Source organism: Mustela putorius, unplaced genomic scaffold (genome assembly GCF_011764305.1).
Source record: "Mustela putorius furo isolate JIRA1106 unplaced genomic scaffold, ASM1176430v1.1 tig00000577_pilon_pilon_pilon, whole genome shotgun sequence".
Lineage (NCBI taxonomy): Eukaryota > Metazoa > Chordata > Mammalia > Carnivora > Mustelidae > Mustela > Mustela putorius.
Window position 1 is genome coordinate 6,447,850 of NW_025421421.1, and position 26,779 is coordinate 6,474,628.

Consider the following 26,779-nt stretch of genomic DNA (forward strand, 5'->3'; position numbering starts at 1 on the left):
TCAGGACCACCCCAGAGTGCTGTGGGAGGAGTGGTCCATGCCACGGGGAGAAAGGAAGCAGGCAGGCAACAGGGAGTGTTTGGGGCTTAGCTGTTCTACTTACGTGGTCAGCCAAGGTCTCATTCCCGAGGGGACAGGTGTGCATGTTCTCAGGGAGGGGAGGGGACACACGCAGCATGGGCAGAGTATCCCAGGCGGGGAAGAGAACAGATGCTCCCTGTACTGTGGGGGACCACCGCGGCCCTGCACAGTGAGCAGAGGGGCGCTCTCCGTGGTGTGACCAGAGAGGGCAGATACCCAGGGCCTCATCGGAGGCGATGTGGGGACGGCATGTGTGCGCACCAACTCCTTGCCAGAATGTCTTGGGAGATTTCCGTATCTTCAGTATCCCGAGAAAAATCAGTTATGACAGCCGGACACAGGCACACAGACTGATGCCAGCAGAGGGAGGGAGGAGTGTGGGCTTTGGCGGCCTGGAGGTTACAGAAGTCATCAGAGCAACCTTACTAAGCCAATCCGAGTATCCTTCCTTACGCAATCCTCACGGTCACACAGAGACACAGGTACCCTCACCTCCTCCCACCCCACCAACGAGGAAACAGAGGCACAGAGAAATCACACCACTGGTCACACGGCTACTAAGTGGTAGGGCCAGAGCCGACCGCGGACACCGACTTTCCCACCTCTGCTTCTTCACTAGGACCCGATGACTTCAGAGCATAACAGGCAGTTTCTACGAGCTGACGGTTCAGCGAACTCCCAACAACGTCATCGTCGTTATGACCATTTATCTGCTTATATGAAGAACGCTGTATGAAAAGGCCCACGTAAGCTTTCCCCCACACGCTCAATCTGCTTCCCAGGCTGGAGCCTTCCCCATCGACTCCACAAGAAATAACCACATAACTGCAGGCTGCTAACACCTCACACCTCAACTATCCCAGATGAGCAACGCAGAATGAGTCAAACACCAGGAGGGAAAACAGCAGCTGGCGTCCTCTCCCGGTTCCCCGGAGAACCGGACTCTGTCGGTGCTCAAGAACATGAAATTTTAAGGCTTTGGACCCAGGAATATTCCCCACGTCGGTGTAAGTACATATGGGTATGAAAACCGTCGCGGACTTATCCCCGCAGCCCACCCCCCGTGTCCCCCACCAATCCATTTGGACGACCCCCGGAACCGGGAATTCTGACTTGAAGGAGACCAAGATGCTGACGGGACATGGTGAACATGCTGCAGGGCAAACAGCACACATCCCAGACCCGTTACTGAGACTCTAGGGTTGGACAAGGAAGACCTAAATCCTGATTTCCTCTCCATATGTCGTCTTTCTCTTCAACCTGCCCCTGCTTCTTGAAGCAACACTGGTATCTAAACAACAACCATACCCCCATGCAGCCCGGCCCACTGTCAGGGCCACCCCCAGCACGCCCACTCCACTCCCACGCAGTCACTGTGCTCTGTGCGCCGCGGCATCTGCAAACCCCCTCACCCCACCCCCTGCCAAGGCTGCTTCCTTCGGGAGGGTGGGACAGACAGCCTCCCAGCCTATCCCTGAGCACGCAGCTCCGGGAGGCCGGTACTGGAAATGACCCCACTTCACTGGTAAGGATACCAAACCCAAAGGTCAGTAACCTGTCCAAGGTCCTACAGGACTGTCTGAGCGTGAGCTGCTGTCCTGCACTCACGGCCTCTGATCATCCGGTCTCGCGGGTCTCCTCCCCAGGCTGAGCCTGCCCAAGAGCACAGGAAAGAGGAAAGAATCAGGCTCCTCACATAGTGAGCTCTGGGCAGACGGCAGAGCCCCAAGCAGTGCTTACTGGGCACTCAGGGGCTGGTCCCATCACTTACAAGTGCCTACAATCAAATCCAGGCTCTGTGATGCCAAAACTACAAGAAATGTCTAGTCAACTCTGTCAACAGGGAGAAGCTTCTGTTGCTCAAACCTCTTAAAAGAAGGCAAGGTCCTAAAGCAGAAGAAAGAAAAGAAAACGGGGAGAAGAGCCCAAGCAGGAACACGGCTTCCTGGTGGGACCGTCGGCCCTTCCTCCAAGCTGTGACGTGAGCCCAGACTCAGACCGAGGCAGGGACGAGTGTGTGTCTGTTGTGTTCTATCTTTTCGGACTCTGGCGACACAACGGACCGGTCCTCATGACAGGCACTGAAGAAAGCAAGGGGGGAAGGTTACAGACACCGAGCCAGTCCGATCAGCAGAGAGAAGCCCCCAACCCATGCCCCTGGCAGCCTGGCCCTTCCGTCCAGAGACCCGACAGCAGTGACCCAAAGAACGTCCTTCCCTTTCACAGAGGATTCCCAGCCCCCAGCACCATGGGATCCATCCCGTGCACGTCCTTCCACTCCACACATCTCACTATTCAAGAAGAGTCTCTCACACCGAGGCCAAGCAGAAGTTCCTAACTGTAGTGCTTACGCTGAGTGGATGTAAAGATTCAACTCCAGTCTAAGAATCAGTTAACGGGACAGTCGGCAGGGATAACACCAAACGAGGAGTTAAAACACCAGCTTTCTGAACCTTGAACTAGCCATACGACCTCAGGCAAATCAGAATTTCCCCAGGTCTGTTTTCCCCCATGAGTGCCTCCCGGGCCTGGGCACCTGTCCAGCAGTCGACACATGCCAGCCCAGGGTGATCCCACAGCGATCACCACCCCCCCCACACACAGCCGAGAAAACACAAGGCACCAGGTCACAGGTGTGGCCTCAGACAGCAGAGCAAGGAGATAGCGCAGGTCGTGTGGGTCCAGCACATGCCGCAGGAGACAGGGCTTCAGGATTCCTTCGAGCTTCACCCTCCACGATTCCCGGATCTCGGAATGAGCTGTGCTCAGCGGATCACGTTCATGCCAGCTTTTCGCAGCCGCTCAATACCCTTCACAAATAACAAAGCCTTAATCTTCGAACACAGAAAGATTTAAAGCACCCAAAACACTGACTTTAATAAAAGGTCACCCTGATGCGAGCTAAAAATACACTCGGTGTTTCAAATGCTCCTTGACCATTCCACTCTCGGTTGATGTAGGAAGAACTAAGCTATTAGCTAAATTGAGAGGTGGGTGGACATGAGACAGAGAAAGGTTTGGCTGTTGGAACAGAGCTGGTGGATCTCTCCCCACTGACCTCGGTGAGTTTACCCTCCACTCCACTCCCAGACAAAGCAGGGAAGGAGAGAGGGCACCACTGGAGAGAGTCTGTCTTCATCTGGCTTCAGCATTTCACAGAAAGGACGAGTTTAAAATCTGAGACTCTCGCGCAGAGTATGGAAAACTCACCCTAGTTCACACGCATCTCAGTCTTACGGATCACACTGGAGGCCCATCCCTTCTTGGAAGTCTCTCCCTGATCCAACTCAACCCCCACCCACATGCATGAATGAAACGACCGCTTTGGAGATCAGGGAATCTAGGACTCTGCCGTGCACAGAGTTGAACTGTCTCATTAAAATGCAGATTCCTGGGGCACTTGGGTGGCTCAGTGGGTTAAGCCGCTGCCTTCGGCTCAGGTCATGATCTCAGGGTCCTGGGATCGAGTCCCGCATCGGGCTCTTTGCTCAGCAGGGAGCCTGCTTCCCTCTCTCTCTCTGCCTGCCTCTCCGTCTACTTGTGATTTCTCTCTGTCAAATAAATAAATAAAATCTTTAAAAAAAAAATGCAGATTCCTGGCCTTGACACCCATGGGTTACAGTTCAGTGGGTCCGGTGGGAGACTCAGGAAGCTCCATTTCTGACACACACACCAGCAGGCGCACACACCCCTCACCCTGCCGTTTACACAGGCAGCCGACCGTGCCTGTCACCACGCAGAGGCTGGAAGAGCAAAATCACAGCCTAGAGGATGTCTCCAACCCGCCAAGGAATGGGAGCATCCTCTCTGCCGCCTTCCTTGTGCATCTGCCCACGACCCCCAGCGCCCCACCTCAAAGCCAGCCTCCCTGCTGCATGGTGTCAGGGGAGCTCTGGCTCTCCCCATCCCCAGGAAGCCTCTCAGCTACGTGCCCTCTCCAGGCATCCAGGCGACAAGCCCGCAGGGCAGGTGGAGGCCCCTGGCCATCACTGCATCTAAACCCTCATTCTCCATCATTCTCCGGCCACACCCCCACACCCCCCCTGCAGGAAGACCTTCCATCCACAGGCCAGGCAGCCTGGGGCCACCGCAGTGACTGCTCATTCAGCGAGAGCAAGGTACTACGACACGGACTGGTACAGAACACTGAGACACTGAAAACCAATGTGAATCGTCCTCTGTAAGAGGCTCTATTTATGGAGTGGCTCTCCTATGCAGTCTGTCCCACAGCGGCGGGGGTCTCGGATCCTGGGATGCACGGGCTCAGGGTTTCTGACCAGACCCACATGTGTTCAGATCAAAGGCGCTGACAGCTGGCCTCACGTGCCACCGGCCGCACCGGTGACAGCTCCCGGGGCTCTCACGCAGGCCCCAACACGGGACCTGCCACCCGGAGGGCCACAGGAGGACAAGGGGCCGGCCCACAGGACATGCAGGCTCCATCCAGGGCTCTGGGAGACTCCAGGCCTCAGGCCAAACGCAAGAACCTGTGGTCCAAGCAGACATGCAAACACACAACACAAGACCCCGGCACCAACACACGGTCCTGCTCTTGTCAACTGTGCACGCACCCGAGCGCTGACAGCAGGCTAGACAGGGAGTCAGGACGCCAGCTCTCCTGGGCCCGGGGAACAGCATGCAGTGATAGACCCACGCGGGGACAGCAGCTCTGGCACGGTGTGAAACAGAAAACCCACAGCACCAGGAAGAGAGCAGCACTGAGTCAGGGCGGTGCTCACTCCTGCCGGGAGGGAGAGCGGCAGGCTGGGAAGGGCACATGCACCTCTAGAGGGCTGGGAAGGGTCTGCATCTTAACCTGGAGGCAGAAACCTGCATTTACCTGGTGATGGTGAGTTTCCGTTCTATGTACTTTAATGGAACCCTTTTTCTAAACACTGAATGGGGCTTTCCAGCAAGCCTGGTGCTCTGCTGGTACTCCTGGGGCCTGCCCGGGCCCCTCACTCAAAGGCACAGCCACCTTCTTTCCCTCGACGGACTCTCAACGGTGCTTACCCTTTACAGTTTCCTTTCCGTTCCTCTACTGCCAGCTTTGCAGTAAATAAGCTCGGTGCTTACGTACTGCCACCCTACCCTTCTCTTCTCGCCGACACGAGCACTGACGGGCAGCAGTGGTCCCACTCAGTATCCCTGGGCTTAGTACAGGGCCTGGCACCCAGCAGACAAGCAGGAGGCATCTGCAGGACACACAAAACACAAAAACCATTCTCTAAACACTGATCCAGAAGAAGACGCGCACCATCCACGCGGACACATGGCAGTCCCACAGCAGCAAAGCCAACGCCGAGTCCTCTGTGCAGGCAGCACGATCTCCTGCCAAAGCTGCTGGCGATCAACACCGCCGGCGTTCGGCTGGAGGTCGAGGGAAGGCGTCTTCAACACAGTCAGGCGCATGACATCAGAGACACACCTGGGTAAGACGCAGCTCGGGGTGTGCACCTGGGAGTCAGGCCTAAGTGGATCACCACCTCTGCTTGACGGTCAGCCAAGCAAGCGACTTCGTGGACACCTCATTCCACCACCAGGAGCCACGTGCTGGGAGCAGCGCGGCCTCCAACTCTAGAGCCTCGAGCTGGCTTCTGCGTCTTCCTCAGGGAGGGACGGGGGGACTTAACCTGCCACTGCGTCCAGCGCCTCATCTCCACATCCACAGGGGAGCACCAGTGGGATGGGAGCCCACCAGTCACAGACGCTGAGAGGAAGCCAGAATGTCCCCCTGCACCACCCACCGCGGGCACCCAGCATGTGCACATGTCCCCGAGGCTGGCACCGTCAGATGCTCCCACCCAGGGCAAGGCAGCCGCCAAGTGACACAGAGAGGCCTGTCCAGCCTGCCTGGCTGGCACCAGCAAGTGCATCCTCACTGGGGTGCCCAGAGCACCGTGGTGGCCCCGCCCCCATGGTACAGTCCTGGCTCGGGCTCCTACCACCCAGCCTCCTTTGGGAACTGTCCCATATTCTTCCAACAAATGCTTTTTCTGCTCAAGCTCTTATTTGCAACCAAGACCACATGGACCGACGCCGGAAAATTCTGACAACCTCTGGCTTTCGGAAGTGTAAGAGGAGGACAAAAATAAAACATCAAAAACAGCTAAACCAGAGAAGCGATGGCTCAGAAAATGAGACTTAGCAAAGACTCGCACTGCAAAGTAGTATTCCACGCGTCCGCCGCATCTTCCTTCGCGCACCCTGACCTTTACGCTAGCGCCCTCGTTTCTGCAAACACATGCTTCCTCTGTGTGCCCAACCCAGAGGAGGGCACTCCAACCAGAAAACAGACCGAGTTTCTTTGTGCTCTTCTGTCCACAGCTTCTTCTGTTCTCGAATTTCTCTCTGATCCTCGGAAACCAGAAAACTGCGGATTATGACGCTTTTTAGCATCACCGCAGTTTAGCCAAACCTCTGTTCAAGGTCCACTGTGTGCGAGGCACTCTGCTCTGCAATTGTAGCTTGAAGTCATGAGAAGCAGAGAGAGGACAATTCAAACCCAACTGACCCTTCTGTAACTCAGGCTTGAGAATTTTATTTCTCAATGTAAAACACCCAGGAGATTATTTTCTGAGTGTTCTGGGTTCTATACAATCTACTCCAGTGGCACAAAACCGAAGGGCTCAGTGAGACAGCCTACAAGCCAGAAGCAACCACATATGGGTTCTGTTTGGCCCACAGGGCCCTGGCGTTCCGGCTTTCCATCAGCTCCTTAGAAGTCTGGATTTCTATTAAGATGGTAAGACCTGGCTCCCTGCCCCACATGGGCCACCATATGGTGACACAGGGCAGGTCCCAGCAGCATCTGCTCCTGGGTAAGGGACACGTGGCTTTCCAGTGGGTCACAGGACCCAGGCTCTGCAATTATTTACTATCCAACCCACATCACCGGTTTGTCACCTGTCTGGCCCCCAGAGGCATGGGACTTCGGGATTCCTGCTTCCAACGCATCACAGAGTAGGCTTTAAAAAACAGACACACACACTTATCTCAAATGCTCCCAAGTTTCCTTTTTCCACAGGGAGGAAACGGGGGAAGAAATCCTTTCCCACTTCAGTCAAACATTCCCTTAATCTTAGACTTTCTAGAAATATTCACTTTCTAAACTACGTATCTCTTAGTTCATCGTTACATTGTGTATTTAAATGCCTGGCTTCGGGAAATCATGAAACAGCGTTATGTTACGTCTCCCCAGCCTCTTCACGCTGCCACCTGTCAGGCATGGGGAGGGGGCCGGGGACGTGAGTCTCATTCACTCGGGAACGAGCAGGCAAGATCATTCAAACACTTTTGCCTGGACCATCACGTTCCTAGAACAGAGCAAACATCATCGTCATTTCATGAGCAAAAAGCATCTGGTACTGTAAGAGCAATATTTTTACACAGCGATATATATGTATCACTCTTTTCTCCAAATGTCCTTTTTCTCCTATTAAAAGGAAGCAGATAAAATTCCTCGTGCTTTTTGTTCCTATGTGGCCCCACAAAGAGCCTGAAAATGCTACAGCTTGGTCCCTCTTGCTGAGCGCTCACGTGAAGACGGAATGAGCGAAGGAGCAGACGCACGGAGGGACAGAATACCAGCGTCTGGGGGGATGTCTCGCCGGCGACACCCCAGGGCCCCGGGCCGCTGCCCCCTCCCTCCACAGACACCAGGACGCACCCAGACCCCGCCACCACGTCCACGTCACTCATAGCGCCCCGCTCCTGCCTCCCCACCTGGACTGAGAGCACACCGACCCCCGATCGCGTCTGCGCTCCACGGTCCCCCTCCCCTGCGTGGGTAACGTCTCTCTGTCCGGGGTGAGCAAGGGCTGCCTGGGCCCCCTGCAGACTTGGCAGTGACGTGAATAGGAAATCTGGAGGTTTAGGAGAGAGGTGACCCATAGGATGCCAGGAAATGGGGGCAGAGGGCAGCAGAGAGGGCAGAGATTTCGGAGTGAAAAGCAGGCTCTTTTCTAGCTGGGAGGCCACAAAAGGTGGTGGTAACGACGTGGCCTCTGGAGTCGAGTGGGTCCGGGGTCAGGGCTGACTCAGCCACTGTGACACAGCCTGGCCCTCCCGGAGTCTCCCGTCCCCTCAGAGGCCACGGGCGAATGCCCACAGAGCAGCCTGGTGGCCCGGCCTGGGAGAAGGCCCCAAGATGGCGCCCCAGACCCAGGGCACCAAACAACAATGATGGTGGTGACCTTCTCTGTGGCTCTCTTGGGGCGTTCTGCTGACCTAGGAATGCAGGGCTCCCCTTCTTAAAACAGTTTTACACTGGCAAAGGCCTGCAGACTGTGAGCCTCCAGGAAAACCATGGGAAACTCTTCCAGACTCCCTGGCCTCTGCTTCCCAGAAGGAAGCTCAGGTAATGGAAGGTGCTGTCTTCAGTCTTTCCTAGTTCAACCAGCCTTCCTCACCTGCACAAACAGTCCCCCAAGAAGCTTCTCAGGGTCTCTGTCCCTCAACAGCACAGCAGGCTAAGAGCTGGCATCGCTCATAGGAAATCAAGTCAGTCTTGTCATCGAGCCTCAGATAAATCCTTACAGTGTTAATGATGCGAAGGAAATGGGCATCCCTTCGGACTGCAGCTGTCCTGAACTTACTCTTTTAGTAAGCTAGAAAAAACTGCATAATCTGGACGCTTATAGGTATAGCTAATGCCACTGCATTACACAAGATTTTGTTTTTTAACGTGAAAACAGGGGCGCCTGCGTGGCTCCGTCGGTTGAGCACCCGACTTCTGAATCTGGCTCAGGCTGTGATTTTGGGCTCCATGCTCAGCACAGAGTCTGCTTCTCCCTCCCCCTCTGCTTACTGCTCCCCCTGCTCATGCTCTCTCTGTTGTTCTCTCTCTCTCTAAAATAAATAGACTAATCTTTTGAAAACAAGTGAAGGTAAAGATGCAGTGAGTGTGCTTCTGTCCTATGTCCCGCGTTTCCAGGCAGAATCCTACTGAAAGGGTAATGGGGACCCTTCCAGTCTCTGCCACTTCTGAAAGTGCTAAAAGAAACTGCTTCTGCCCACGATCCTTCTGGACAAGCTAACTGCCAAAACAGTCTTCACCTCGGAATTCATCAAGCCCAACTGCACACATCAGTCCTCTCTTGCTGACCCAGGCTTTGATCAAATTACTACAAAAAGTAGAAAAATGAATGGCTGCCCCATAAATGCAGTTTGTTTCATAACAATCCTCTCTGGAGCCTCAGTGTCCGTGGAGAGAACAGTAAAGCCCAAAACATAAAAAGATAAAGACCTGTTGATGAGGCTGTTTTGCCAGAGCCCAGGCAGCCCACATGTCCTGCCCCAGAGGAATGTCATGTCCATTTCAACAGTCGAGACTTTTTAAGAGAATGCACTGAACATGAGAAGAAGACAAAGCCTTAAGAGTCAGAAAAATAAGAAAAAGAACTAAAAGAAGTAAACGGAACCTGGATGCAATTCAAATGCAATTCTGTCTGCATTTGTCTACAGCAAGTGATGTTGTGTCTGGGAGGGTTGTACATGGAGGGCACTGAACAAGCTCAGCCCCTCTCAGTGCTGGGGTGTAACTACAACAAACAGTATATAACAGTACAGTAACATCCGCTGCGCATCCAGCTCCTACCACGTGCCAGGTGCCGTACTGAGCACACACGTGCACATGTGCACAGAGAGCAGAGATACAAAAATCTACCTGTTAACATGGACATAAGACTCACATACACACACATTATATATATATATATATATACATATATAAAATCCCATTTAATCCCAACAATAACCCAGAAGCAAACAACATCCCCAGTTTACAGAAGAGAAAACCAGGGTTTGCACGGTGAAGTAACTTCCCCACGGTCACAGGCAAAAAGCTGGAATTTATACCCAGATCCATATAGGACACTTGCTACCAAGGGAAACTCCAACAACAACTCAACAGCTACACAGGGAAATCAGAGAGGAACTGCCACCGCCGGGCATTCTGGAGACATTCTGACCACGGGGTCATCTCTTTAACCAGAAATATAAGTACACTAGGTGTCCACCAGCCAGCTGACCATTTTGTACTAGGGAATCCAGGATCACGGGCACGGACTACCTTGTCCAAGCTCACATTCCTCCTTCTGGTCAAAACAAAGCAACTCCTGAAACCACGACCGTGGGATTAGACTCACAGGCCAGGGAGCTAGGATACTGGACCACACAGGGTTTCCCGAATAACAGAGGAATCAAAGTCTGGACAGCCTCCGTCAGTGGTACCCTTCCACTGCTTCGACCCCCAACATTCTCACCTGTTGGGACAAAAAGGTCAAAATGCACAGCTCCCTGCCCATAAAATGACAGAATTCACCGGATTCAAGCATTCTGAACAGTAGGCTGAAGGTCTAAACGGGGGGTAATGGAGACAGGTGACACAGGGGACCCTCACACTCAGCATCACAGACAGCATCACAGTCATCTGCTCTGCATACTGGGTTTTTGGAAAGAAAATACACACACACACACACACACACACACACACACTTAAAGAGGAGGTTCCATTACTAAAACCAAGACTGTGACCTTACCAGAATTAGCAGAAAACACAGTACTCCAGAGAATGCCCACTTGTATGTTAATTTTTTAAACAAAATATAAGTAAGTTGTAGATGTCCGCCAGTGGGGAAGAGATTGTTTTTGTTCTGCTCTTCTGCCCTTTCTGTACAAGCTCTTGTCCTATCCCTCCTCATTCTCGTTTTCAGTGTGCATGTTAAGGGAACAAACCACAGGACCAGCCTCCATCATTAAAGCAAAACACTACTGGAGCTTGGAACGCTAACACAGAACCTTCCAGAAAGCTTTCCTGAGAGCCACTCCCCCGTGAGCACCACTGCAGGCAGCACCACAGTCAGGATCCAGGGCCTACACTCAACCCCGAGAGCAATGGCCCGAGCATGGACAAAAACATCTCCAGCACCTTCTGAAGGGCTTTTCTAAGTTCTACAGGAAACCAAAACAAAAATAAAGCCAAGGAGTATAACCATTCATCTAAAAAAACACATGCTTCTGATCTCCCCAGGGCCATTCAGCTCCCACGCGCCAGCCTATCATGCCTCCCACTGAACACCACCCCCCAGTAGAGCAAACCATCTCAGGGGCATCATGCTTCCCATGGTAAAGACTGGGGGACCCCCACCAACCAGCCAGCACTGTCACTGGGCCCCAGCTTCTGATCCATGGGGTGCTCCACAAGAAGCTGGGGTACAGACATGCAAGCACAGCTCATCTGCAGGGAGAGCCCCTCTCTCCGAACAGAAACATGGCCAGTTCACCCCTGTGATGTACTCTACAGTGAATCCATCAATGTTGCAACCACGGCCTCTATGAAAGGCACCAAAACCCGGGTTCCTGCGTGAGAAGCCCACTGTCAGAGGACAGCCCTCACCGAGGATGCTGATCTCAGAGCTGCTCGGCCTCCCCCTGTCCCCTCTCCAGCGGCCACCACAGCTGCAGCTGGAGGAACACACGCCTTTGAGCAGAATCGCCAAATTCCATAAATGCCACCCTTTCTTCTCCTCCCCCTGTAAGAGTAGGGGGTGTCCCAGGACAGACAGAATATTTCATTCACACTCTGTCTGAAGAGCAATGTGTTCCACAGGGAAGAAACAAAGTGGTTAAAATTCTCAACCCGATGAGGGGGCCTACTGAGGACAATCTGAAATCCAAACCACAAAGCTGTGGTCTGTCTCCTACAGGTTCTGAGTCACAAAATCACCGAGCTCAGAAATGAGCTCAGAAATGTAACTCTTCCTTTCCCACCATCACACGTTCCCTGGCCTCCCCGGTGTGTGATACACTTCTCCCCTTCCTCGTCTGTGGGATACAAATTATAACCGAGACACACACCAAGTGCAACATCACCTTGGCCACACAGCCACATTTTACATGGCGGCTGCCCTGCAGCCACAGAATTTAAAGCACTTGGAAACTGTCCATGTCTGACTCCTCCCACACTCTCTTCCAGCAATCTCCCAACACCACGCAGAGCTAGGGCCTCATGCCCTGGGAGCAAGCGAGCTCTGGACGAGCCCTGAAACTGTGTTTTCTGTAAAGAACAGTAGTTCTGCTTTTAATTTTAAAAAATTTAACTTAATTTTTTAGAAAAGTTTATTTTCCTTTGCTGACCCTCAGAATTTAAAAAAATAAAAATAAAGTCTTTCAGAACACTTAGGGTGCTTCCGTGAAGTTGAGGGTAACTAAGGAAGCGTTCTGCTTGTACTCGGGCCAGGGCCTCGGAAGTGGCCAAGTGCCAGAGGCAGCAGCTCTGATGGATGACATAACTTGGGAAACCTCGCCCGCACGTGGGTCAGCTCACCCGTCACCGCATGCAGGGTGCCCTTGGCCCCACAAGCTCTGGTCCCAGCCCAAGTCACCACCACGGCTCCCAGAATCTCTCGCTCCCAGACACATGGAGAGACAAGGAGCTGGCCTGGGAAGGCACAAGGGAGAGACACAAGAACATGGAGGAGGAGAGGGGTCGCCAGTTTCCCAGAAAGGGTCCCTACCGGACATGCAAGAGTCCACAATGCAGTCAGAGCTACTGTTTTTAAAAACTCAGTCAACACGCAGGCGTCTCTGCAGGACCCGGCTCCCTGTTCGCTTCAGCTCCGCCTCAAGACAAATGAAAAGGACGCTGAGCCGGGCAGTGGCTTTAATAACAAAAGCAAGTAAGAGACTCTTGAAGCTTCGGAAATCCATGAATCTGACTTCCTCCAAGGTTTACAGAGTAATCGAAAGTCAATGCTTTTCTTTTTATTTGTTTGAATATTTTTTAACTAACATATATGTATTATCTGTTTCAGGGGTACAGGTCTGTGAATCGTCAGTCTTACACAGTCCATTGCACTCACCACAGCACATGCCCTCCCCAGTGTCCATCCCCAGCCACCCTATCCCTCTCACCCCCGCCCCTCCAGGAACCCTCAGTTTGTTTCCTGAGACTAAAAGTCTCTTATGCTTTTAAGGAGAAAGCAGTGTCTGGGTTTTCCATGCAGGTCTTCCTGGAGAGAGAAAAGTGTCCTGGGCAAGCTTCCATGGCGGTCAGCAGAGAGGCCGAGAGGCCTTCCATCCATCTCCTGGGGGTGAAGGCAGCGGGTACTGAAGGGCTGTCACCGCCCAGAGCCGCAGGTCCCCTGATGCCCTTATCTCGTCACCAGCAGGGCCAGAAGGGGCTGTCAGGTTATGAGGCAGTGGTATTCACCACTTGGTGGGGGGAGGAGGGATCCGCAGAAGACACATCCAACACGCCGGGAGGACCCAAAGCAGCCACACGTGTCACCACAAGGGCCACATCGTGAAATAATCCAAGGTCATCGGCCTCTCCTTGAAGAACCACACTGCCCTCCTAAAAACTGCTTAATTTCGTCAGAGACCTGCTCTCAGAATGCAGATTCCTTCTTTCCCAGAGTTTCTGATTGTCCCTCTGGCAACCCAAACGTTGAGGGCTTCATTGAAGCAGTCACCAGGGATCGTAATCACCAACGCCACCTCACTGTCCAGCCTGTCCAGCCCACGGGCACGCCCTTCGTGGGTGGTCAAGGACAACCGGCATTAAAGCCCTATTATTCCGCTTTCCATGGGAGAAGGCTTAATGTGTCAGCCGCACTTTAATCTGAGGATTATGCGCTTACGCTCGGAAAATTCCTTTTAGAAACATCAATACAACTTTTTTAAGGATTCTTATTTTTTGTCTCAAAGCCTATTTATTTATAAATTTATTGGTATTTTATATCCAAGATGAAAGCCTTTCACTGAGAAGAGCAGACAGCTACAGCAGAGCTACCAGGAAAGCCAGGGTCACTGCTGAGACCATCCAAATATACATCACACCGTAAACATAAGAGGACACCAGGAAGGCTCACCCCCACGGGCTGGTGGGAAACACCAAGGCTACCAGGCCCGCCTGGAGTTTGGGAAGACTTGTACACTGACTTCCTATTAAAGCCGGTGAAATGAACATGTAGAGCTAGTCGTCTGCCTCCTAAAACCCCCAAACAAGAATTAATGCTTTTAAAGCATAAAGCCACAGGGACAGGGACAAGACGAGAGGTTAAAAGATTAAAGCTGGGGGGTGCCTGGGTGGCTCAGTGGATTAAAGCCTCTGCCTTCCGCTGGTCATGATCCCAGGGTCCTGGGATCAAGCCCCGCATCGGGCTCTCTGCTCAGCAGGGAGCCTGCTTCCCTTCCTCTCTCTCTCTGCCTGCCTCTCTGCCTACTGGTGATCTCTGTCTGTCAAATAAATAAATAAAACCTTAAAAAAAAAAAGATTAGAGCTGGAAAGCAAATGGATGCTGCCAATAGACTCGGCAGATGTGAGAACCCAGTCTTCCCATTTGTGAGGCCTCGTTCTCAAGCACGAACAGTCAAGGATCGCCAGGCACACACAGCAGTATCTAACATGAAAGCCAGAAGCGGGAAGGGAAAAAAAGCAACGTAACAGAAGTTAAATTATGGGGGGAGCTTCAAAATGAAGGAAAAATCATAGGTTCAACCCCCTCGGAGAACGATGAGAAAATACTCTGTCCTGAAATCACAAGATTCAGCAAAACAGAAGCCTCCAGAGAACAACCAGCAGGAGAAACAGAGTGGTCAGAAAATAAAGGGAAAACATTAAGAGAAGATGAGAAAGCAAAGTTGAGAAAATACTCCACGAAAATAATGGGAGCAAAGCCAAGGCAGCCACAGGACCGGTGAGTCCACACTGATGGGAACATCAGAGGGAAGGAATGAACGAAGATGGAGGCAGGTCAATACTGACTTCGAGAGAATTTCTAAAAATGACAAGCGTTTCCAGCCTGAAGGTGCCCACGTGGATCTCAGCGCGGTAAATGAAAAGAGACCCTCCCCAGCAAGGAACAGTCTCACGAAATTTCAGAGCACTGAAGATAAGGAGAAGAACTAAGAGTCCGAGAGAAAAAGAAAAGTCAGCCTGACAAGGGGTCGGGCATCCGAAAGCCTGGGGCTTCTCCGCATCTCACCTGCAGCCCGAGGACAAGGCACAAGCCTTCCCCCTCTGAGGTTCACAGATGTCCAAGCAGGAATTCCACACCCAGCCAGACTGTCAACTAAATATGAACGTGACATTACTCAGATACAAAATGACTCCGAAGTCTTCCCTGCCGTATAATTTGTTAGGAAAGTTCCAGAAGATGTGGTCCGCTACAAGGGAGGAAACGGAGAAAGGGGAGAACATGAAGTGAGGCAAACAGAGAAGCGGGTCCAGAAAATCAGAGAAGCCCCAGGGCGGTGTTGAAGGGAGAGCCCAGGCCAAACCGAGATGCCCAACAGGGCTGAAGGGGCAGCTGTCTGGACCGTACCGGGCACAAGCCTCAGGCAGAGACCTTGTCCACAAGATAAAACTGACCAAATACTTCATGTCTTAAGTTATTGAGAGCAGACTTACACGGAAGTTAACCTTTATTAGCGATTAGTACCCATATTTTTTAAAACAAGACAATTACTGGTGTGCATGGGTGGCTCCATTGGTTGGTTTCAACCAACTCTTGGTTTCAGCTCAGGTCATGATCTCAGGGTTGTGAGATCAAACCCCACACTAGGCTCCACGCTCCATCTCACTGCTTGAGATTCTCTCCCTCTGCCCTTCCCCCTGCACGCTCTCGCTCGCTCTCCCTCTCTAAAATTAACACAAAACAATGATTAAATCCCAGAAAAACAAAACCTATGTGCAGGAAAGTTCAAGTAATCCATGTATACAATACAGTAGTCTCTCCTCACCTGAGGGGGATGCATTTGAAGACCCCAGCAGGTGCCTGAAAGCTCAGACAGTGCCAAACTCGACACCCCGCATGTTCTCCCACACATGCACACCTAGAGTAAGGAGTAATTTCTAAATCAGGCACAGTGAGAGGTTAACAACAGGAACTCCGACGAAAATGGAACAACTTATGACAACAGACTGTAACGAAAGTTACAGGAGCATGGTATCTCTCTTTCTCTCTCTCTCTCTCAAAATACCTAGCTGTGCTACCCCCAGACTTCTGGTGATAGTGCCAGATGATAAAAAGCCCGTGGGATGAGACGGAGTGAGGGGATGACCCACGGGCTGCGGCCTGGCGTGTAAGTGACCACTGGCCTCCTGACCGCTCCAAGGAGGATCCCCTCTGGACCACGGCCGATGGCGGGGACAAGGGACTACCATGAGCGCATCTGTGACTCCTGCTCCCAGGAGAGAAGGTAAACAAACGCCCAACAAGAGAGGGGCTGGGGAGGCCATCAGCAGAAAGGGGACATGAAGCGCTGTTTCACGACGAAGCGAATCAACTTAACATGACTGAACTGTATGCTCAGAAGTGGTCATGACAGGGGCGCCTGGGTGGCTCAGTGAGTTAAAGCCTCTACCTTCTGCTCAAGTCATGATCCCAGGGTCCTGGGATCGAGCCCCGAGCCTGCTTCCTCCTCTCTCTCTCTGCCTCTCTGCCTGCTTGTGATCTTTGTCTGTCAAATACATAAATAAAATCTTTTAAAAAAAAAATTTTTTTTTAAAGTGGTCGTGACAGTAACTTTCGTGTTACATGTTTTTCCAATTAAAACAGAAGCAGCATCACCTGAAAGGTTCTTTAAAACACAGCTTACTAGACCTCACCCATAGGACCCTGATCCAACAGGGCAGCTGCGGACCCGAGGCTGCCTCCTCCGACATTCAACCAGGCCACACCGATGCCACTGTTCCGGGAACCAATTTTAAGAATCACTGTTCTGCTTCTGAGGTTCTGAGAACCTAAACAAAGAAAACAGGAGTATGGGGAGGAGGGCGGGAGGGTTATGGACCCCGACATGGCACACTGTGGAAGTCCTGAGAGAGACTCCAACCCCCAGGCAGCTGCAGCGCCCCGGATGGCCGGCACCACTCCCCACCGGCGACAGAGTGCGTGTGAGGGGTACAAGCGAGCCTGTGGCCCCTCGGCCACACGCGAGCTCAGTGACGGTGTGGTCGTTGACAGGATATGGTCATGGTGTGGCTGAGAATACTAAGGAGATAATCATCTGACATTCAGGAAACAGGGCTGACTGGGATTTCCCACCCACAAAAAGGGGTCAAGTTAAGACAGTGACAAAACTACTAATATTTAATCCCAGACTACTTAGCACAGCAAAAGGCTCCCAAGGAACTGAGAACAAAGCAAGGAGGATTAAATCTCAGAACCTATTACGCTTCCCACAAGCACCTGGCAAACCGAGGGTCGTTTCTCCAGAATTTGTAGCTAATCCCTCTATTCTCTGCAAAGGGCTGTTCTCTGGAATATCAATGTCATTGTAAAACCAGGTGTTGGAATCAGTGCTCAAAACAGCACCACCTTCCTCTGAAGAGACAACAGAAAGCCGTGTGTTCAGACGCAAGAGGTAACAAAGGGCTCGGAGCTTTAATTCCCAAAGACATGCACATGGTAAACAACTTCTTGTTAAGAGAAACGCAAACTGAAGACAAAGGCACAGTTCAGACAGATCTGTTCATTCAAGAAATATCTGAGCACCTCCCACACGCCAGGCGGCGAGCAGCGGGGGGACCACGGGCCAAGGCCGCTGCGGGGCCAAGTGCGTGGGTCTGGCCAAGAAGCCAGCTTTGGAAGTTTTGAGCAGCACAGTGTTTCTCCAAAGGCCCCTGCAGGGAAGGAGCCCCCCAAACTGTGGGCCCCCGCCACGTTTTTCCTTGCGTGGACGGCTGCATATTTGGGGTATGTAACAGATTACCCACAGTGATACTAAGTTTCCAGTGTCTTGAGTCCACAGTAAGTACAAAGAAATCATTGTCTTTGTCCTCAGAAAGCAGCATGACCCCCATCAGACGTCTGGGTCACACCAAGGTCTAAGCCCCCGGAGGCAAGTCTCCTTCAGGAGTCCATCTGAATACTTTCTCCGTAAGACATTCTCAACGCTGTGGGATGATATTCTTCATGAAGAAACTGGTGAGGCAGCACTCGGGTAGCCCGAGCCCCGCTCTGACAGGAGCCATGTCCTCACCCCACATTTTGGGGTCAAATCACCTCTGGGCCACACAAATCTTAGCTTCCTCTGAGGTCCTAATGCTGGATCTGATTAATCAATTAGCCAACATTCCCGGGGTGAGTGCCAACCCCGGACACGGCTGACTCTCCCAAGCATGTGGTCGCCACCGTGGGACACTGTGGGCATGGATTTCCTCAGTGTGATGCTTCCAAAACACGCCCGGGGGCACCCGACAGAGGGAAGCTGGAGACCACAGTGCAAGTGAACCCACAAGCAATGTTTCCTGCGTCACACTTAGGTACGTCCAAACAGCGAGCTACTGTTCCAGAACCAAGGAGAGTTTCCCTCTCTGCTTCCTGGATTTATTATCACTCTAAATGCCCCCATAATCCTCACAATGACCAACGTAGCCACAAGAAGTCAGGAGACCTCACGGCCACAGGTGTCACTCTTACAGGTCACTTGACTCTGGACTTCGGCGCCGTCACCTGTCACATGAGGAGAACACTTCGCTGGCAGGGCTGTTTTAAAAATTCACAAGGGACAGACTAGCAGGTATCAGGCACTGTCCTAAGTGCCCGACACACATCCATTAATTCAGCCCTTCCCAGAGCCCCGCGGTGGACACCTTCATCCCCATGGCACCGGTGAGCAGACCAGGGCACACAAGAGGTTAAGAGGTCAAAATTGTCTGTGGCTAATAACAGCACCCATGGAACCTGGCCTCAGCGTCCAAGTTCTTAACAACCTGTTTATCCCACCATCCTGGCCAAGAGAATCATCCTCATATGCTTCCCAGACCCCGACTCACTCTGCCACGAGATGCTCGTGTGCACGTCGGCACGACCCCTCTCCAGAGGCCAAACCGGAGCTGAGGAAGTCAGTCTTAAGGAGCTGTCCTTGACAAATGAGACGCCCCCAAGGCTGGAGTTCTGGGCAGAAGAGCTCCCTGTCCTGAGGACAGAAGACGCAGCTTCTCTAGCACCACAGATCAGGTGATTCTGCCTCTCCTCATTTTGCTTCCGAAACCCTTCTTTTTAGCCAAAGCAGTTAAGCCGGCGGTTTCCAGTTTCGTGAGGAAAACAACTGTCATCAGTCTTCTCCATTCTCATTTTTCATTTATCCCTAATTTTGCACCACTGAAAAAAACTACTGAAATGAAGGGCAGGACGGAAGCTGTAAAAACATTTTAAACACAGAAGCAGAACGTGTGAATGCATATGTACCATCTCTCCCTCAGAAAGAGGAGCTACACCTTAACTTTATTACAATCATGGCAACAAAACCAACCAGTGCAGAGTTTGACCGCCACGCACAGCCCCTCCCAAGAGGCTCCGATTTCAGGGCAAAGCACGGTCACCCAGATCACTGCCCCAGAGGGTGACAAGGAGCACCCTGCCCGGTGGCAGACAGTTCTAAGGCAAGGAGTGAACACTGTCGGGACGTCATGCCTTTTGCCATCTTTACCTCATTCCACGCAGCTAACCAACTGTACCTCCAACATCCAAATAAATGTTCGACCTCACTTCACTTTCCTAAAGGATGTCTTGGGCTAGAACGAGCCAAGGCAGCCGTGACGGCCCTATGAGGGTTTGCAGGAATGAGTCAACGGCATTTCCTTTCTGTCTGTCGGAGCACAGTCTGGGGTGACGACAGAGCAGTGACTCATGCCCATAAAGCATCTAGGCACATACATGAAAACACTACCGGGATTAAAGCAGTGTTAACCGCTTCACCTGTCTCTGTCCAAGACAATGCCCTCTATGACCTCCTATCAAGAGAACAAACTTTTACAACCTCACGTATGCAAACAGAGAAGCATGCCAACAGTGATAGATGAATCTGCTATACCACATTCCAAACTTAACTACCCTGCATGCTTTTCTTTCTGTTGAGTTTTATTATTTATTATTCATGTAGCCTGAGATGGGAGGTCTGCCTGGCTTGCTGGGATGAGCATGTCCAAGCTCGTGGCCCGATGCAGACACGCTGCCTTAGACAGTCGGCTGTCACCCCAAGGAAACAAGCAAGACCTTCAGACACACTCAGACACACGGCCACATCAATGTAGATCATTACGTTATGGAAAGTGCTTATCAAATTTATAAAATTAAGAAATATAACCAATATACTCATTCAAAACGGAGGATGTGGTCACTCCATTCCATTCCCATTTCATGCTTTTGTTCTGACACGTACAGAGCACAATCTTGGAGTGGAGCTTCAAGTTCACAGGAGCTCCTGGGAAGTTCCACACAGGTGAGAGCCTACGCGACTGTCACCATCTTATTATCCCTGACACATAGTAGCCTCTCGGTAAATATCTGTGGGATAAATAAATGAATAAATAAAGGCATTCACATTAAAATGAATGGGCTGAGGCTATTTCAAGATGCAGCGGTTATCACCACTGCGCCCTTGCCTTTATGAAGTAAAGCAGGAGTTGGCAAACATTTTGTAAAGTGCCAGGGGGACACGTATTAGGTCTGTCTTGTGGGCCCTATGGTCACTGCTGGAGCCACCAACCCTGGTCTCTCTCACAACCGTGTGATTCTGCTATTGCAGCACAAAAGCCGTCACCGATGAACCATAAACAAATGAACATGATCGTGTCTGAATAAAACTTTATTTATTAAAGCCAAATTTAGCCATAAACATATCCAAGTCCCACAGGAACCACTTCCTTCCAATGAAGATTCTAGTCCCTAAAGGTCTGAAATCAGAAAGCTTGCCCACTTCAGCCAGACACATTTTACTGGGTCAAAAACTGGGCAATGTATATGGACTTGTACCCTACGGTGCTCATTGCCCCTTATGGAGCAAACCCCAGTTCCTGTCCTGGTACAGGCCAGCCCCACACAAGCCTCTGAATCTATGCGCTCAAGTCCGCAGCAAGAAACCTCACCGCCGTCACGAACTCTGTGGTCTAAATAAGACACAAGAATCTAAGAAGACTGCCAAGAATCTAAGAAGACATAAAGACTTCTTCTAAAGTAAGGCTCAAAATGGGCAGCTGTAGCTCGTTAACCTCTCCACGAAGAAATGCCTGGATTCCCAGGGCCCACCGAGGGAGAGCCCAGCACTGTGTGGAGGACAGCCACCCATGGGACAGCAGAGCCACCAAGGGCTACCAGTGATCACGTGGGACTGGTCCTGATGTGTCTTCATCTACAACTAGTCACAGCTCAACATATCTGCAGGGTTTGAAGGGAAGTGCCAGTTCAGTAGTCAAATCACGGCGATGGCGCTGCGAGTCACTGTCAATGTCCTGAATGCTGGTTTTAATACGGTAAAACCTCAGCTTCACAGGACCGCATCTCCCTGGCACATTCTCCTGGGAGTTAGGGTTAAAAACTCAGTGAAGACCTTCAACCCTGTTCAAGCAGAGACTGGTCTACTTGTGAAGCCCACAGGGCACAAACGGACAGAGCATGCCGAACGAGGAAAACACGGCCGCCCTCTTACGCGGGACCCGCAGGCAAGTGCGAAACCCAATCAGTCCTTTATGGACAAACAGATCTCTTTCAAACATGCTCACATTGCCTATCTGTCCATTAAATAACTCATAGCTTAAAGGTTTTTATCAGCTATGAAGGGATCATAAATCCAAAATTACACCTTTTAATAGGAAATCAGAGTTTAATTCAATGATTTTAATTCAATATGTTTTTATAATTTAACAATTTAATTAAGTAATTTAATTCAATGTGTTTAATTCAATGATTCTACATCTCATAGTTTTGAGATGCCTCTCAGGGAAGACATCCTTATTTTTAGGACCTACATCCCAAAGAATTTAGGATAAAACGTCATGATGCCTGTAACTTACTTTTCCTTTACACACTTCAGCAGAAAAATGTACAAGCCCTCAAACACACATATGTACACACACACACACACACACACACACACACAATGTGGTAAAATGCTAATGAGTGTTAAATGCAGGCAGGGAGTACACAGGAACTCACCACACATTCTTCTAACTCTTCCATGTGTCTGAAATTCGTAGGATAAAAAGCTGCACAGAAATCTTGACTCACCTCTCAAGCAGACGGCAGTCTTCTTTCTCCTAAAGAAAAGCGAATGGCTAATGCCCAGGGGCCCATTCGGGGCTGGTCATGCTCCCTCACCCTGCAAAATAAGTGAAACAACGTGTTACCAGCAAGGAGCTTTATAAGATTTAAGCTATTTCAGTTGAGACAATGTTCTTCAGCGATGACAAGCCTCTAGATTAAAATGGTGCTCAAGGGGTGCCTGGGTGGCTTAGTGATTAAGCCTCTGCCTTTGGCTCAGGTCATGATCTCAGGATCCTGGGATCCAGCCCCACATCGGGCTCCTTGCTCAGCAGGGAGCCTGCTTCCCTGCCTCTCTCTCTGCCTGCCTCTCTGCCTACTTGTGATCTCTCTCTCTCTCTCTCTCTCTCTGTCAAGTAAATAAATAAATCATCTTTAAAAACAAAACAAACAAACAAAAAAAAGGTGCTCAAACTAGTTGCGTTTAAGCCAGGAGAAACGTGAAAAGAGAAAAAATTGATCCCTCACATCCCAAATGTGGGGAACAACCATTAGCCTCACCCACTAGGAAGTTCTAGAAGAAAGAAATGCCTTATTAAGTTTCTCTTAACTCACATCAATTTCAAGGCAGTGACACAAGAGATCACCCAAACCTCCACTTAGAAGGGAAGTAGAGCTTCCAGGGCCGGAGTGACTGTGGATTTCTGAGACCCCACGTGAGGCTCCCACATACCCTTGGAGCCACGCCAGACCTCTGGGCCTCCTGGATTTCCCAGGCAGACCCGCCAGGTGCCCAACGACAGCACGACAGCACGACAAGAACATTCAACCAGAAAACAACAGCAGGGTTGAAGCCTCTACTTAGATCTTCCAACTCCAAGCTGAAGGCGTGTCTCACCATACAGGTGGCCCCGCAACCCCGCAAGATGCTCTCCTGAAAAGTAACCAAACCTCAAGGCCAAGAGGCCAAACACAGTCACATGCCATGTGGGGGGAAGGGGTACACTGCAGTTTGCTCCCTGAAGAATAACCACTCCTGGGGTGCCTGGATGACTCAGTGGGTGAAGCATCTGCCTTCAGCTCTGATCACGATCCCAGGGTCAGAATCACTGAGGAGCATGTAGTTTCCCCACAAGATGACCTAAAAGGGGCCTTTGTGCACTGGTCACCACAGTCCTGCTCGCAGAGGTTTGCGGGGATCAGCGTTCAATGTGCGAAGGCACTGCATACAAAAGCCTAACAAAAGTGAGTCAGGATCCCTGTGCCTGGTTTTCAGTCCCATCTCCTCCACTCGCCAGCTTGATGAAAAATCGAGAGAACTGCTTCAGGCTGCTTCCTCCCCTGGGGACTGGGAAGCACCTGTTCCCAAGGGTGCTGCAACACACACAGAGACAGGACAGGCCTCGATGCCTCACACGCCTGAGCATGTGGACCCCAGGAGCACTCACCAGGAAGTTATGGCAAAAGCTACCCAAAACCAAGGGAAGACACATGACACTCCTTTGGAAACACCAATTTTACTCCAAGATTTTGGCGAGGATGAGTAAACGAATCAGCAACTGAAACCTTGTTAATATTAAAAACAAACATGTTTTGTGAGCAGAATGTCATCACTGCATGAATTTTTAAGCTCCAACTGGGGAAGGGAGTGAGGGGTGGGCTCTCCTTTCCCATTGGGCGGGGGGGTTCTCGGGAGATCGGGTGAAGCTGGCAGAGACTTCAATATCACGGGGAGCCAGGATGCTGCAGATAGCCAATAGTCCAGAGAATTCTCCTCAAAATCACGGGGCCCAGATTTTTGCCCAACCTAGGGACATGGATAGACAGACATCTAGGCACATGTGGTCCCATCTGCACCATGCATCCAGAAGTCCATACTTCCCGAATCCCTCTCTGCCCTGCCCCGCCTGCCCCCAGCCCCGGCAAGGGCGGTCACCAGCCAGGGCCCCCTCCCTCCCAACAGTTCACACCACGGGCCTCCCTCCAGCCCCACACTGCAAACAGGTGCCACACCTATGCCCCCATCATGTCAGTGAATGCCTGCGCCGTTACCAAAGCAAAAATGAGCAAAATAAGCTTCCCAGTTCGGTCTGTTTTTGTCTTGCCCACACACAGACCCTGTAAGATAATCAATGTTCATCAGTGTTTTAAGCTGCTACGTTTGGGGTACCTTGTTATTCGCTGACCACATGTCAGACTAGAGAATAATGGAAACAAAGCCCATGCACCTAATACCCCAGAGGCTGGGTTTGGGGGGTCTTATGGGGTTTTATGGAAGACGTGTGTGCCCCTTCCTGACGCCCTCCCATCCACTCCCCTGCACAGATAACTACTAGCCCCATCTGTGATTTAATTTCTCTGCTCATCTGTATGTTTTCATCACATGCGTATTATTCTCAGTATGTGGTTGCATTTTGCTGGGTTTTAACCAATGAAAAGTGAAACGTGAGTGCGTGAATTCAGACTTGCCTCTTGCGACGCCGATTCTGAGATGCACCCCTAGTGACTCGTGCAACTGAGGTTGACATTCATCGCCTTCTATACAGTTCCCTCTGCGTGAACAGAGCCACAGCTCACCGCCCCACTCTGCTGAGGACCCCACGGGGACTTGTCAGTTTTTGCTATCATGAACAATTTACATTCCAGCGCCTGTCCCTGGGGCACACACGGCATTTCTCCAGGGCGTTCACCTAAGAGAGGGGGCAGAGCACAGGAGTGCAAGTGTCCAGCTCTTCTAAGTAAAGCCAAATTGTTTTCCACTGGGGTCGTGTACAATGGACTCTTCAGCCGCCTTTCCAGTCTCTCCCAAGTAAGAGGCATACTTGTTTTGCTAATTACCAGCAAAGCTCTCAACCAACAAAAGGGAAAGCTTTTCCTGTTTGCACCATCACTACCGCAAATAAATAGTACTCCAAAGTAGTGACCCAGACAGCTGGAACATATTAGTCACAGGACATCAGCACTGACTTCGGAATAATGATGCAGACCCAGCCAGCACCACACACTGCCTGCGGGTAGAAGTCAAATTGGATTGCTAGGCCAACATTCAATTCCCAAATGGTTTTTCCTCCTGGTTGAATCACATATAGGGTCCCACCGTACTGTGGGCGTCTCAAACCAGGGAAAAAAATTAACTCACATGCGACCCAGCCAAATTCAAGATTAAAGCAGCAGAGTCTAATTATTTCAACGAAACTGTGCCGTGTTGTGTTTTTAACAGAGAGAGCTGATTATGTTTTTAATCTTTTCACCTATAAGATGAGATTGTCATTTATCATAACTAACTTTAGGTGCAGTAACTCCATAAAAAAATACTTGGCCTTTCTTTATGTAAGAAATGTCCCTCTTAGTTTCGCTAATTCTATTTCTTAGGTGGCAACAGTCATTTTGATGATAATTATTTGTATTTCTAGATAAAAACATGCTATCAAGCCTTCCTACTGGCATCAATACAAAAAATGAGAAATTCTTCCCACGTGGGCAGGAAGGAGAGTGGAACCCTTACCGTGAGTCTCACAGAGGCTCACCTCCCACCACTGAAAACACTGGAACCAGACAACAGAATTGGGTTATTTCAACCCCACCTCTTGATAATTTTTTTTTTAAGATTTTATTTATTTATTTGACAGAAAGAGGCAGACAGAGAGAGGAAGAAGCAAACTCCCCACCCAGCAGAGAGTCCCATGTGGGACTCGATCCCAGGACCCTGAGATCATGACCTGAGCCAAAGGCAGAGGCTCAACCCACTGAGCCACCCAGGCGCCCCTTGACAGTTCTTTCTTTACAACCGTTGACCCCTGTGAGGTAGGCACTATCATTACACCCATTTTACAGACAGGAACCTCAAGGTGCAGAAAGCAATTAAGTCGTGTGCAGTCATGAAGCTGGTGACCGGCAGACAGAGGACCTGGCTCCAGGCCATCTACTCCAGAATCCAGAGTCTTCCACGTTCCTCTGGGCTCCTGTATTTCAAAGGCCAGCTCTGCTGATGAGGGATAACAAGAGAGGAATGCAGCTCACACAGGGTGGGTATCACATTCACACCTACCCAGGGGAGGACGACATGCGAAGTGCCCAGTCGGGGGACAGGAGAGCACAGGGAGCCCACTGCAGCCCAACCCTTGCTCCCAAGCCTCATGTACCCACAACAGATGATCTGACAATTTGCACACACGGTCACTGCCATACCCTTTTGTTTTTGCCAGTATTACAGTGTCCTCTTCCTGTCCTACCCTAAACAGTATAACCTTGGCAACCAGATCAGCCTTAATGCTATTTGTAAAGGTTAGACATTCTTCACCGAAACACTGGAGCAGAAACGGACTCTAAGTAAACACCTGGCTCATTCAGCTTTTCTGTTACTGACTTCAGAAAACCTTAGGCACTCCTTTCAAATAGAAACATCTCTTCAAAGTATTTCCGGTTTCCTGGAAATCATCCCAAATGATATGGCCAATAAAGAAAAAGCCTGATTACAGGACTAGCAAGTGACAGATGAAAGAAATTCCAGCAACAGCACGTACGCTATTGCTCCCAGCACCCCTCTGCCAGACCTAAGCTTAGGTATTTAAAGCATAATGTGGTGTTGACCAAATCTGTATGTATGTTTATAATTCCATTAAGAAGTTAAGAAATTAGGGTGGCTCAGTGGGTTAAGCATCTGCCTCTGGCTTGGGTCATGATCTTGGTCCTGGGATCGAGCCCTG

At 50.8% G+C, this 26,779-nt stretch overlaps 1 protein-coding gene across 11 annotated transcripts in view; it reads right to left on the reverse strand.

Moving 5' to 3' along the window:
* Positions 1-26,779, reverse strand: part of SGMS1 (sphingomyelin synthase 1) — a 266,380-nt gene that overhangs the window by 216,038 nt on the left and 23,563 nt on the right. For all 11 annotated transcript variants that reach the window (XM_045081446.1, XM_004764115.3, XM_004764117.2 and 8 more), the window contains exon 2: positions 22,101-22,191. The gene's annotated coding sequence lies outside the window, so the exon portion shown is untranslated. The remainder of the gene's footprint in view (positions 1-22,100; positions 22,192-26,779) is intronic.